This window comes from Mus caroli, chromosome 8 (assembly GCF_900094665.2).
Source record: "Mus caroli chromosome 8, CAROLI_EIJ_v1.1, whole genome shotgun sequence".
Classification (NCBI taxonomy): domain Eukaryota; kingdom Metazoa; phylum Chordata; class Mammalia; order Rodentia; family Muridae; genus Mus; species Mus caroli.
Window position 1 is genome coordinate 28,637,674 of NC_034577.1, and position 12,947 is coordinate 28,650,620.

Consider the following 12,947-nt stretch of genomic DNA (forward strand, 5'->3'; position numbering starts at 1 on the left):
CACTGCCCACAGCTATCCCGGCCTCTGGAATTGGAAAACACACATCTGACAGCCATACAAAATGGTCCCGACAGTGGGTCACTTGGTACCAGAATTTTAAGTGGTAGTAACTTTGGCCAGATGTCCTCACTCTTCCCAAGGAAGCCAAGGCTAGCGGGGTGGTGACTGTTTAGAAACTGTTTCTAGAGCACACTCTCTGTGCTCAACTCCTAACTCTGGTTGCTGCAGCTTTGAGAGTTTGAGTGGTGCAGTAGGCAGTGCCCAGTTTGCCAAGTCACCATTATTCTTACCACTGAAGCAACCTTGTCCTCATCAGAGGCTGGCCCAACTGGATGGCTCTGGTTCTCCTGGCTGCAATGGCAAACTTCCCACTCCAAAGTGACTTCCTAAATTTGAGGGTCCTTTCCTTAGTCATTTGACTCAGAAACCTGCTCCATCCTCTTCTATGTTTTAAGACAGAGTCTTCTATAACTCAGACCGGCCTTGAGCTCACTATACTGCAGATGACCTTGAAATCCTAAGCTTACTCCCTATCTTCTCAGCACTGGAATTACAAGTCTGTATCACCAAAAGTGATGTGAGTCCCTTCTCTTCAGCCTCATCACAACCTTCTCTGTACCTGCTTAGCGCCTTGCCATGGAAGAGTGTTCATGTGGCATTTTGAATGATGGACCAGTCATTAATGACTCACAGAACAAATCTACAACATCTCTCCATAAACACGTATATGTATCACAGCAATTAATGGAAGTATCAGAATCCTAAATTGGGCCAAGATCTACTAGGAGATATTTTCTTGCTTGTTTGGTAAGATTTACAGACAGGATCTAGCCAAGACAGTGCTCTGTTTCTTGTTTGATGCTATTTTGAGTTTTTGCACATGTGGAATCTATTCCTATATTTAGCTTTTATTCCAGCAGCCTGGGGTATTTGGGAATGTTTTCAATTGACCGACTGTGGTGTTAACAAATCTTTGCATGTGCTCTGCAAAACATTTAAAACCCAGCCAACTCCCTTTCCCAACAGCATCTACAGCCCGAGCTATGCAGACCACACCTTTTGCAAAACTTTGTTCAGTGAATGATTCTAGGTCAGGACCTGGAGATTTCACAGACAGCAGAGGGCCTCTATTAATGAGGAAGCCATGAAAAAAGAAATAAATGATGCTGATAATAAAAAGCAGGCTTTGGAATAGTTCTAATTGGAGGATGACAGCAGAATAATCAGGAACATTGCTCAGAATTCACAAGTAATTGGAATCTTGCTGCTTTAACTCAGACTGGCCTCAAACCCTCTATGAAGTGTAGGCTGACCTTGAATTTTCTATCTTCCTGCTTTAGCTTCATGAGTTTGGGGATTCTAGACTTGTGTCATCATGCCTAGTTAAGTATTTAAAAATTTCTATCAAAACCCATCTGGCTTTCTATTGCCTAAACCTGTTCTTCAGCTTCCTGCTACTGTAACAAAATACTGGAGGTAACCAACTTAGAAAGAAGAAAGATTTGTGGTGTTGGAGGTTTCGTCCATGGCCAGTTGGTCTTGTTGCTTTTGGACTTGAGGTGAGGCAGAATAGTGTGGTAGGAATGTGTGTGGAGGAAGCCTATTTACCCAGGGGCTGAGATGCTAGGAGGGAAAAAGGAGGAGATGGGTCCAGTATCATTTTCAAGAAGACATCCCTGGTAAGCAAAAGATTTTCCCCTAGTTCTTACCTCTTATAGTTTACATCCTCTTCAAAAAGCAGTAAGCTGGGCACCACAGCTTTAATACATGGTGTGTGAACAAGAATTCCTGGAAAGCAGCTGTGTCTGAAAGACAGATTGACTGATTAGAACTTCAATCATGTGGAGAGGTCCTGGGCCTAACTACCTGTCTCTAGCTGGCATTAGCTCCCTAAACAGTCATTGCTTACCCACCTCTATGTCAGAACTTACATCCTACGTCTAATAGATAAAAAAAAAAAATCCTTTTGGAATCTATTAACTTAGCAGATCCCTCACTTCCACCAGCCCCAGAGCTAAGAATGTTACCAGACAGCATAGGAGAGATTTCTTCATCTTGCTCTAACTGGCCCTCTGATGTGCCCGCTAATGTATTTTAAAATTGCCCTGATTTATGGCTTTCTTTGTTCTGTGACTATAAAACTCCACAAAGCTGCTTTCATGTGGGAACATTATATTTGAACATATCTAAATGTATGTTCCCAGGCCATGGGCATTCACATTTGCTCCAGAATAAAACTATTTTATTCCTTTGAGATCACAGCTGTTTCTTTCAATGGCAGCTCTTTGGGGACATTGAGGATCTGAATGTGGCAGGATTTAGGACCTAACTATGGTACTAAGAATGAACAACAACCCAAATCTCAGACCTCTACTTACTCTTCATTTGTTAATTTTAAAAAGTGTTTATTATTTTTATCTGCATGTGTGTTTTGCCTACATGAATGTCAATATACCATATGCATTCCCTGATGTCTGAGGAAGAAGCAGCGAGCTAGAAAAGGGTGTCGGATCTCCCCAGAACTGCAGTTACAGAGGGTTGTGAGCGACCATCTGGGTGCTGGGGATTGAACCCAGGTCCTCTGGAAGAGCACTCAGTGCTCTTAACCACCGAATCATCTCTTCAGTCTCTCTCCCTTCATTTCTACGAGAGCCAAGTGTTTTGAGTCAGTGTTATTTCAGACATCCAAGCGAATAAGCAGCAGGGCGCTTGGGGTAAAAGGAGGGCGTTGCTTGGCAAGGGCACTTCCTGTTGTTCAAGAATGTCACCTGAAGGCCGCAATGTATCAAAGATTTGGTTCAAATTAGAGACTCTGAGAGCAGCAGATCGCCAAGCTTCTTTATTCCCTTTGTCAACCTGAAGCAAGCAATGCAAAAGGGAATGGCTTCTCCTGCCCGCAGACTCACTCTTTCCTCCGATTCTATCCAATTCTGTCCCTGCCAGAACTGCGTTCGTTCGTTCTCTGTCCTGTGGACTCTTTACTTCTGGGATTTCTTTTCACGTTTAGTTTTATTTATTTTCTATACAAAGTTAAACACGTGGCTTGAAATATGAGGACGACTCTACCACTGATGTAAAGGACACCACCGTCTTGGTTTCATGTCTAAGCCAAATGGATTCTGGGCCCAGTTCTCTATCCTCACTCTTGGCAGAAGAAAATACATGTGTGCTAAGTTAACAGGCAAATCACCCACAATCACCGTCCAGGGTGATGAACCATCTCTTTTAACTTAGTTGTGAAAGAGAATGAGAGAGAACTGAATTTGTAAGTTGCTGAAAGACCAAATTAGACATTAGCCAGTGATGTGTGGGCTGGTTAGACATGTGTGCGTATGTCCGTGGTGTCCTTGCATGGAGTGGGTACCTACTGCAAAATTAAGTCAAGAAAATATTGCAATGACTGTAGCTGTGCTAAGGAACATTCTAATTATTAGCTTTTTAAAATATTTATTTATTTATTTATTTATTTATTTATTTATTTATTTAACAAACAGTCCAACAAAACCAGAGCCTCTGTATTTCCTTTAAAGCATTTATACATTTGAAATGCCACCCAAAAGGGTTTAACATGAAGAAGTACTAGGCTGTCCTTTCATGTCCTACCATGTCACACATTCTGGGGGTAAGTGTATCTCTCGTCCCTCCTCCAAGCCTCTTTTTGCAGCAGATGGGGGTTATGAGAGAGATCTGCCAAAATGTGGAGAGTCAGTGACTATGGAAGTACCAGCCCCAAAAGAGAGAGCTGTAACTCATCCTCAACACATAAGGCTGACAGAACACAGGGAAGAGGACACAGAAACAGGACTTCTGTGAAAGAGAATCTCTTGGATAGGACAGGGGTGCTGCTTCCATGAACTCTCAACAATATGGCTGCCTGCAGCAGTTGACATGCCAACGTGGCTGAGGGAAAGGTTCATCTCATAGATAGAACACTACAGGCATATTGGGAAATAGCTGCTCATATTCAGAAGATATGTGCATCAATTTCCCACGTAGTCAATAAATCCGTGAACAGGTTATCAATGGCGTGTATTCAAATAAAGTTCATTTAACCACTTAGTTGATGTATATCATATTTGGTCTTTTGCTATTATAATTCGTAGACCAACAACATCACTGCACTTGAGCTAAATATATCAACAAGACAAACCCCTTGAAAGGGAAACTGCTGGGCTAAAGTACATAACTTTGTGATAGTGGGAACTATATGGAAAAAAAAAAAAGCACCATAATACAGCCCATGATACTGCCCCTCCCCCTGCAATGACTTCTTCACAATTTAAGAGTATGGCTGGTTTTGCCTGGAATGTCTCCCATCAAAAAAGGGCAGAGAGACCAAGTGTAATAAACTTCCGGATGCTTTCAAGTTGGCTCATTTGCATTTCTTGAGGCCAGAGAATATCTTGGTCTAAGTGCCAACCCAAAGGCAGAGCAGGAGAGAAGGTGTAAGACCTGAAAAGCCTTACGTCCAGGATGTCCCACTCACAGAGATGCAGAGACGGAGATCCATGCAAAAAGCAAGAGGTTTATTAATCCAGCATGCTTGGATTAGTTCTGAAATTGGGATAGAAGCGACCCTGAGTACCTAAAGCACACACCTTTTATACATTTTGGAGGGTAGTTTATCATTGGTTAACCTTTAGCAACATTAAGGGGCAGACTTAAGGACTGGAGACATTGTGTGGGCTTTTCTATACAATCAGAGAACTCTCTCTTGGCACACCTTGCAGTGAGGCAAATTCTGGGGAAAAAAAACACATTTACTTAACTCTTTACAACCGTGGTCATTTTGAGCTACCACAAATCTTACAAAGGAACGTGGGAGGAGATTTCAAGTCTTCCCATTCTGATCTCTGGGAGGAGTATTTGTGTACACGTTTGCTTAGAAAATAACCAAAACACCAAGTAATGAAACAAACAACTCAAACAAATAAAAACAACAACAACAGCAGCAAACCCTGACATGCATCAGGTACATTGTTTCCCTCCAGGGAGACAATCTGGACACTTCCACAGAACTCAGGGTCCACAGTTGACAGTCATCATGTCTAACAGAAACTACCTCTCACTAGGTCTTCATTCTGCCTCTTCCTACCCACTCCAATGACTGTGCCATCTGACATCGTTGCCTTCAATCTTGTCTTGCTCTAGTGCAAGAGAACTTTCTGGACTAGGGAGCAACATGCCTTTTTTTTTCTACTTCCACACCTTCAATGCATTTGTTTGTTTATGGTAAAGATGGATCAAGCATTTGACACCCTGTCTCTTCCATGGAAAGCTGGAGAAATCCCCAGAGAACATTGGTAGGAGCAGCTACTAGAAGACATCGAGAATTCTTTTGGTTGTGTGTTTGTTTTTTCAAGACAAGTGCCTCCCAAGTGCTGGGATTAAAGGTGTGCATCACCACTGCCCAGCTGACACTGAGAATTCTAAGCAGCTAAGGGAAGGGCAGATGCCTCAGCATCCAAGCAGCTACAAATGTGGGATGGTAGAAGAGGGATGAGAACCCTGGATTTCTAGCATCTGGACCAGGGTTGGTGATGGGGAGCTCAAAATGTTAGGAAAGGCCTGGAGGAGAGGATACCCAAGGAGGTCCTGCCACTGCCCCAGCCTCCTCTTGATTTGATGGAAGAGATGTCCTACTCCTAACTCCAGGTTCATTTTTAAGTCATCTTTAATAAAAATAAGCAAGCTATTGCTTAATTTCAAAACAGCCGAGTATTGTTCACCACTCAAAATGATGTCCTGTATAGCATTTCTTTGGAAAGGGAGTTTCCTTTGCGAGTGTAAAATAGGAAGGAAAAAGGCAGGCAGGCAGGATCTAGTGTAGTTGCGTGTGAACTAGCTCAACTATGCACGGTGTGAACTAGCTCAACTATGCGCATGCACGGTCCTGGCCTTGCTCCTTATCAGGGCTTTCTAAGAAATTAGCAAGAATTTGAGTGCCAGTGAGTAGTAAGAAGAGATCTACAAAAAATTTCATGCAGGGATGCTTTTGATCATCGCAAGGAAGAATGTTGCCCACCACCTAGGGTAGCCATATGTATATCACTTTTCTGTAGCAGGTTCCATAATCCTAGCCTTGACATTTGATTCCACTTGAGTTAGAGCCACCTGACTTAAGGGGATATCTCAGACAGACTATATATGGGGTCCAGTGTTCCATACAAACCAGAGAGCATCTTCAAGAAAGGCCCTTGGAAACATAAGGAACTAGGTCATGACTCAAGATGCCTAGAACGTGGCCTGGGGACTCACACTAGTATCTCTGAATCTCTATGGACAGAGTGGCCTCAGCTCATCCTTGCTTCTTTTGTTTGTTTGTTTTGTTTCTTGTTGCTCTTGGTGGCAGGGTCCACTATTTTGTATTCCAAACCAGTTTAATGACCTACAGTACCGAAGCCCTCCCCCCCCCCCAACTTCTCTCCCTCTCTCTAAAGACGTTTGGCATCAAATATCCTACTGCAAATACTTGTGTGAAATAATGTTTGCAAAAGGTGATTAGATATACCTCATGAATCTGTTTCTCTTTTTTGTTTTATTGCTTAATGTGGGACTCATAAAAATGTACAGCAATTCCATTTTAAGAACAAATATAACTGAACTTTTTCTCTACTTACTCCTGCCCTAAGAAACTAGGGATTGGATCCCAGAGGGGCCATAGCGTTTCTCAGCTTCCAGTGGAATTTACCCCATTAGCTGTGTCTTCTGCAGCCTGTTTTTTTTTTTTTTATGAATTGCAGTTTATCAGACCCCCCTTTCTGCTTTGTGAGTTATTTCTATTTAGTAAATTAATTTTACTCACCCATGAAGGCACTAAATTCTTGTCTCAGGGGTTTTTATTTTAGAGGAAATGGGTCCTCTTACCCATAGGCTTAAGGGTAGGGACATGGGGCAGAATGAGGCTACAATTCTGGCTTGCTTCAGAGAATCCCTCCTAGAGGCCAGGGACAGACTTTGCTGGCTACAAATGAGCTGACACATTAGTAGGCAGCTGTATCATATGGGCTCCTCTTTCAGTGACTGGGGCATGTGTGGGACCAAACATACAAAGGTCAAATAGAACCTTTGGGTTCTTTCCAACATCCGAATGTGTTGTCAGTGTTGATGGTGGTGGCTCTGCTTCTTAAGATACCCTATTGACATCAGTGGGTGATCCATCATTGTACCACCCCCTTCTGCAGTGGTCCATTAAAGGCTGTGCATTCTCTTTGTGTGTGTGTGTGTGTGTGTGTGTGTGTGTGTGTGTGTGTGTGCCAGCTTCTTGTGACCATGACAAAAATACCTGAGACAAAAGGCTTAAAGGAGTAAACATTTCTGTTCGTGGTTTCAGCCCATGGCTTGCAGGCTTCATGACTTTTGTTCTTGTGGAGAGACAGAACATCATGATGAAGAGTTGCTTGCCTCATGGTGAGCACGAAGGAGGGAGGGAGCATAGAATGAGAATGTTTAAAAATCTATTTCCTGATGTATATGAGTGTTTTGCCTACATGTATGTCTTTATATCATGTGCATGCATTGATTGAGAAGACCAGAAGAGGACATCTCTTCTTTACAACTGGAGTTAAATATGATTGTGAACTGTTCTGTGTGGGTTCTGGGAGCCAAATTCAGGTCATCTGCAAAAGCAGCCAGTGCTCTTAACCTCTGAGCCATCTCTCCAGCCCCAGAGAAGAGGAAGAGAGAGAGACAGAGACAGAGACAGAGAGACAGAGAGGAACAGGCACACAGAGACAGAGACAGACAGAAAGGGACAGAGACAGAGATAGATAGATAGATAGATAGATAGATAGATAGATAGATAGATAGACAGATAGATAGAATGAGAATGTGTTTGTAATAAAGCCTCTTTCCCAAACCCATCAGTCTACCAATCCACAAATGGGCTACTCCCTTGATGACGTCAAGGCTCTTGTAATCCAAACACCTTCCAAAAGTCTGAGCATCACTCATTTGAGGACCAGTTCCTTAATACATGAGCTTCAGGGGATATTTCATTCATAGCATTTTGACAACTCTAAGCCTGCTGTTTCTCTCTCCCCTATATACTCTATCTTGGATGTATCTGTCAGTGCCATCCAAGCTGGGGTCCACCTTGCTTATCCTGGCTTACCTACCAACTCACACGCACATTTTCTAAACATTGAAAACTTGATGCCTGTCATGTGGTCCACAAATTATGAGAGAGTCAAGAAGTTCTCTTTATGGATGAAGTCAACAGTGTGCAGACTCTTTAATGATAAAAAACCAAAACCAAACAAACAAAACAGTGAGCTGACAGAAATGTTTGGCACTTGTTACTATGCCTCATTGTAAGTGGCTCACCTGTTAAGATCATGTGCTCCTGCAGAGGTCGTGGGTTTGATTCCCAGCACCAACGTGATGGTTAACAACCATCAGTAGCTCCAGTTCCAGGGAATCCTATGTCCCCTTCTGACCTCTGAAAGTACACATGTGGCACCAGTACATATAACAAAACAATCATATACATAAAATCTAAAAAGAAAATGGTTCAAAGCTCCAACTGTGCACACAGTCATATGCTTGCGGTGTCCATAATAGGCCAAGGTAATTGGAAGGACATAGAATACAGGAAATCCTACTTCTTCTCTGGAACTGGGTTTAACGAATGGGATTCACATCCTCTCTGCTGACTTCATCCTTATAGCTCAGACTTCAGCCCTCAGCTCCTAGTTTGAGAAATGGCTTCTACAAGCACCTCATTCAAGTTGACATAATCGCAGGACTCTTGAGTGTTAATCCTAACTTGGTCTTCATGCCAGGAGAGCAAGCACCCCGGGGTAAGGACCTGTGTGTTTATGTGGCCCCCATCTCACTGGCAGCTCTGAGACCCCGTGGCTTTGGTACTTGAGAAACCAGGGATCAAATGTTGTTTATCTTTCTCATTTACTGTGTGACCCACAGAGCGATTGCTCCCCTCTCTGGGCTCCACATTCTTCATCTGTTAAATAGTGCAAACATGCATAGATCTCCCCAGCAACAACATCGTGTGGATAAGCAGTGTATACCCTAGTTTGTTACTGTCCTCCTAGCTGTAACCAGTGTCTCCTCTTGTTTATCTGCCCCTGACCCTGCTGGATATGTGGCTTGGGGACATTTCTTTGGGGGTGGAAGGGGTTGAGTATAAGGATTGTCCAGTTTATTAGAGGACAAATGGATGTGTGAGAAAAGAGACAGTTCCAGAGAAGGAGGATGCAAGGAGGCACCTGAGTGTGCTGTAGGAGAGAGGGGTCCTACAGTTTCAAAATAGCTCAAAACTATGGAATATCCTTAACAGGACCATGGTCCAGGCCTTCTGGATGTTGAAGCTAAGGGAAGTTTCCCAGATAAGGGGCTGAACTAGAAGGCACTTTGCAACACAGAACCTTCTGGATAGTACATAGCTGGTTTGGGATTGGGTGTAAATAAGATGTGACTAGGAAGGTCGCACTTATATATTTTTCATAACCTACTTTAATAAGGCTTCCACCTCTTCTCTAGCCTAGTACCCACCAGAGGTGGTGGAAAGGAAAGATTATTGGGATACAGGGGAAGTAGAACCATTTAGAAATAGTTCTTTGGGGCGATTCCAATCTTTGTTGTTCTCAGTCCAGTCTACTAGCAAACACAAAGCAGCAGCTGTAGTCCACTCCACTTGGCAGACACCACACACGAATCAGCAAGAGCAGTTCAATCCAGAAGAAACTGCGAGGCTCACCAACTGGTCCAAGTCCTCAGAAGTGGCAAGAAGCTGCAGGAATCTCACAAGAAGTTCTTTGGCAAGTTTCTGTCTATGAAGTTGCCACAAGTGAAGCTCAAGAATGCAGTGTAAGGTGAACCAATACATGTGTGAAGTCAGAAAAGACTGGCAAGGTGAAGCAAAGCGAACCAACCCTTGATCTCCCACTGTCTGTGTTATATTCTTTCTCAGAATCACATGTCCTTTCACATGTCTGCTATAGCAAAATATCCTTTCACCTGTGTCTGCTTCAGCAAAACATTTTTTATCAGTCTGCTTTAGCAAAACATCATTATAACCTGAGTCTCCAAAGAAACCAGAAATTTCCACCTTATTCTTCCTTCCAGCCTTGAGAACCTTGTGACCTCCCACCATGGTGGCACTCCAGCTGTCTGTCACTGGTGAGCTCTTAGGGCATGTCTGTGGTTTCTTTAGTAGACATGATGTCAAGAGAAGTGTTTTCACCTGAATCACACTCCAGTCCTAGCTAGTAAGCCAGAAGAAGTAGAAAAGGCTTTTTTAAAATGCTGAGTCTGAAGCATCATAGCAACATCTTGCAGCTCTAGGGTAGCAGCAGCTGAGGAAGAGAGCAGTGGCCATCTTGATCCGACTCTCCTCTCCCCTTTGGAGAGTGCATACTTAGTTGCTCCAGCCAGGCCAGAGCCTCTGCAAAGCTCTGTGGATAGCTTAGCGGATAGCATCTGGCAGACAGACCAGCAATGCTTCCTTCAGCTTTATCACTTTTAAAACTTTATCATTTGTTTTGGTTAATTTTTCATCATCCCATCTAGACTTTGAACCAAGGTTTTGGGCAAATACCTGCCTTTAACCTCAGTAGATTTTAGAAAATAGATCAGTTCCCATAACCTGTGTGGGTCTCATCCAATCAGCTGAAGATCAAAGGAAGGAGAAGACTTAGGTGCCTAAAGAGGAAAGGGGGTGCTAGTTCACAAAGCCTTCAGAATTGGCTGGCAACATCAGCTCTCCCTTGAGCCTTTAGCCAGTCTGGTTGCCTAGAGATTTTAGACTTGCCAGCCCCTTACACCAATTTCCCCTAGCAAATTTTTTTCTTCCCTTTTTTTCTCCTCCCACTTTGTAACCATTTGGGCATTTCTATGTCCTTCCCAGTTCCCAAATAAGGACACAAAGGCTTTCACACACCTGACTTCCTCTGCATTCTCTGCTTCTCAGTGGCAAATCCCCACATCTGACTCCTTCCCAGAATTCTTCTCTTCCTGGAAGTTCTGTCTATTCTCTCCTGCCTTACTATAGGCTGTTCAGCTCTTTATTGACAGGTGATGCTTTTACACAGTGCACAAGAGATTCTCCCAACACCGCTGTATTTCAGTCTCTCAGTTTTGCCTCTCTGAATGCTGACCAAACACATGGGATTGCTAGTCTTGATTATCAAGTTGACTGGATCTGGTATCTGTTAAAACACAAGCTGTTGGGTCCTCCTGTAAGGGATTTCCTGGGTCAGATTGTTGAAGCAGGAAGGCTCACTTTAAGTCCTAATTTGGGGGCACCATCTGGCAGCAGCCCAGACATAGACGAAGGGAATTCTCCTCTCTTCCTCCCCTTTTCCTGTTACTGTGGCAGTCCTTCATAAATATTTGAACCAATTCTTCAGGCTTCCCATACTAACTGAAGATCAACAGCTCTCCAGGAATCCTTGGGCCTTCAGCACCAGACTGGGGCTCCTGAGAAATCTAACCTTGTGGACTGAACAACTATTGGATTCTCAATCTCTCTGGGAAAGATAGACGTTGTTGAACTACCCAGACAGTATTACTTAAACCAATATAACAATCTCATTTTAATGTATATATTCATTATATGAAAGGCAATATAATAATTCCTTTTTACATATATTCATCCTATCATTCTGTTCCTTTAGAGAACACTAACTCATACAACAGGTATCAATCAAGTAGACGATGGGCATAAGGAACATCAAACTCACTTCCTGTTGGATTGTACTGCTCACACACTGTCTGTTACATTACAAATTGTTTTCACACTGGTATTTGCCACAGTAAATGGAAGGAATGGATTGTAGTACATTTAGAGTAGCAATTTCTTTGTAAAAATACTATTGCTATTTCTCAGCAGACATGTCCCCTCAGGACCTGACCATCATATTCCGAGAGAGATTTGTAGGGAATAATTTTCTCCATGGTGATAACTGACATTCTGATTAGAACTATTTTATCAAAGCAAAGCTTTTAGTGAAGAGCTGAAACACAGGAGTCTAGCCATAGGCACTGAGTTCTGAAGGATGATGTCTTCCTGCACTAAGAAGGAAACCCACTGAGCATAGGAAATTTTCAGTTGTCCTTCCCGAGTTAAAAGAAACAGGAGCATAGCCAAGGGACAGGGGAAGGTGAGTGGGTTCTAGGGTAGGAGCTTACAGGAGGGGTGAAAAAAGATGTGACGTGTGGGCTTCCATTGATGTTCAATTCAATATCCATTGTGGTCATGACTCCTGTTAAGCCCTATGGCAGCAACTGGGACCATAAACAGCGTTGTACCAGCAAAGCATCTCAGAGCAAAACTGTAAGCATCCCCCATGTCACAGGTTACGGGGACATTGATCTCACCCTTCTCTGCCCACTTCCTTGTGTGCTGGGTCTAAGGAAAACTTTGGGATATTTTCACTTTCTGGTGGCTGCATTTCACCGGTGAAGTTGCTATTGCTCTGACCCAGCAGCATGTCAAATGGCTTATTTGGTGCTCTTCTGACAGCCATAGTGGCCAGTTTCAGGGCTGCGTGCAAAAAAATTAATGTTTTACTCAGTGCTCAGTGGAGGTGGGCCATGCCAAGGTGAGTGTCCCTGGGTTTCTGTAGCCATCTGTCAGTTACCCAGACAATTCCTCAAGGTGAGTGTTTATCTCTGAGAATTCCTGGGAGGCAAATTCAGGTGTTAGGTGCATATGTGTTGAGGGGGGTGGGTATCTTAAGACCCAGAACCATCCTACCTTTCACTTTCAGTTTCTGTTTTTAATCCCATGAAGTAAATTATTTACCTTTTAGAAAATTGTTCATGGGTAACCAGTGACCAGAAAATCTTGGTGACATAGATCACCGACTTTTATTTATCTCTCATAAGTCTATGGACAGAGACCCACCTGCCTCTGCCTCTGCCTCTGCCTCTGCCTCTGCCTCTGCCTCTGCCTCTGCCTCTGCCTCTGCCTCTGCCTCTGCCTC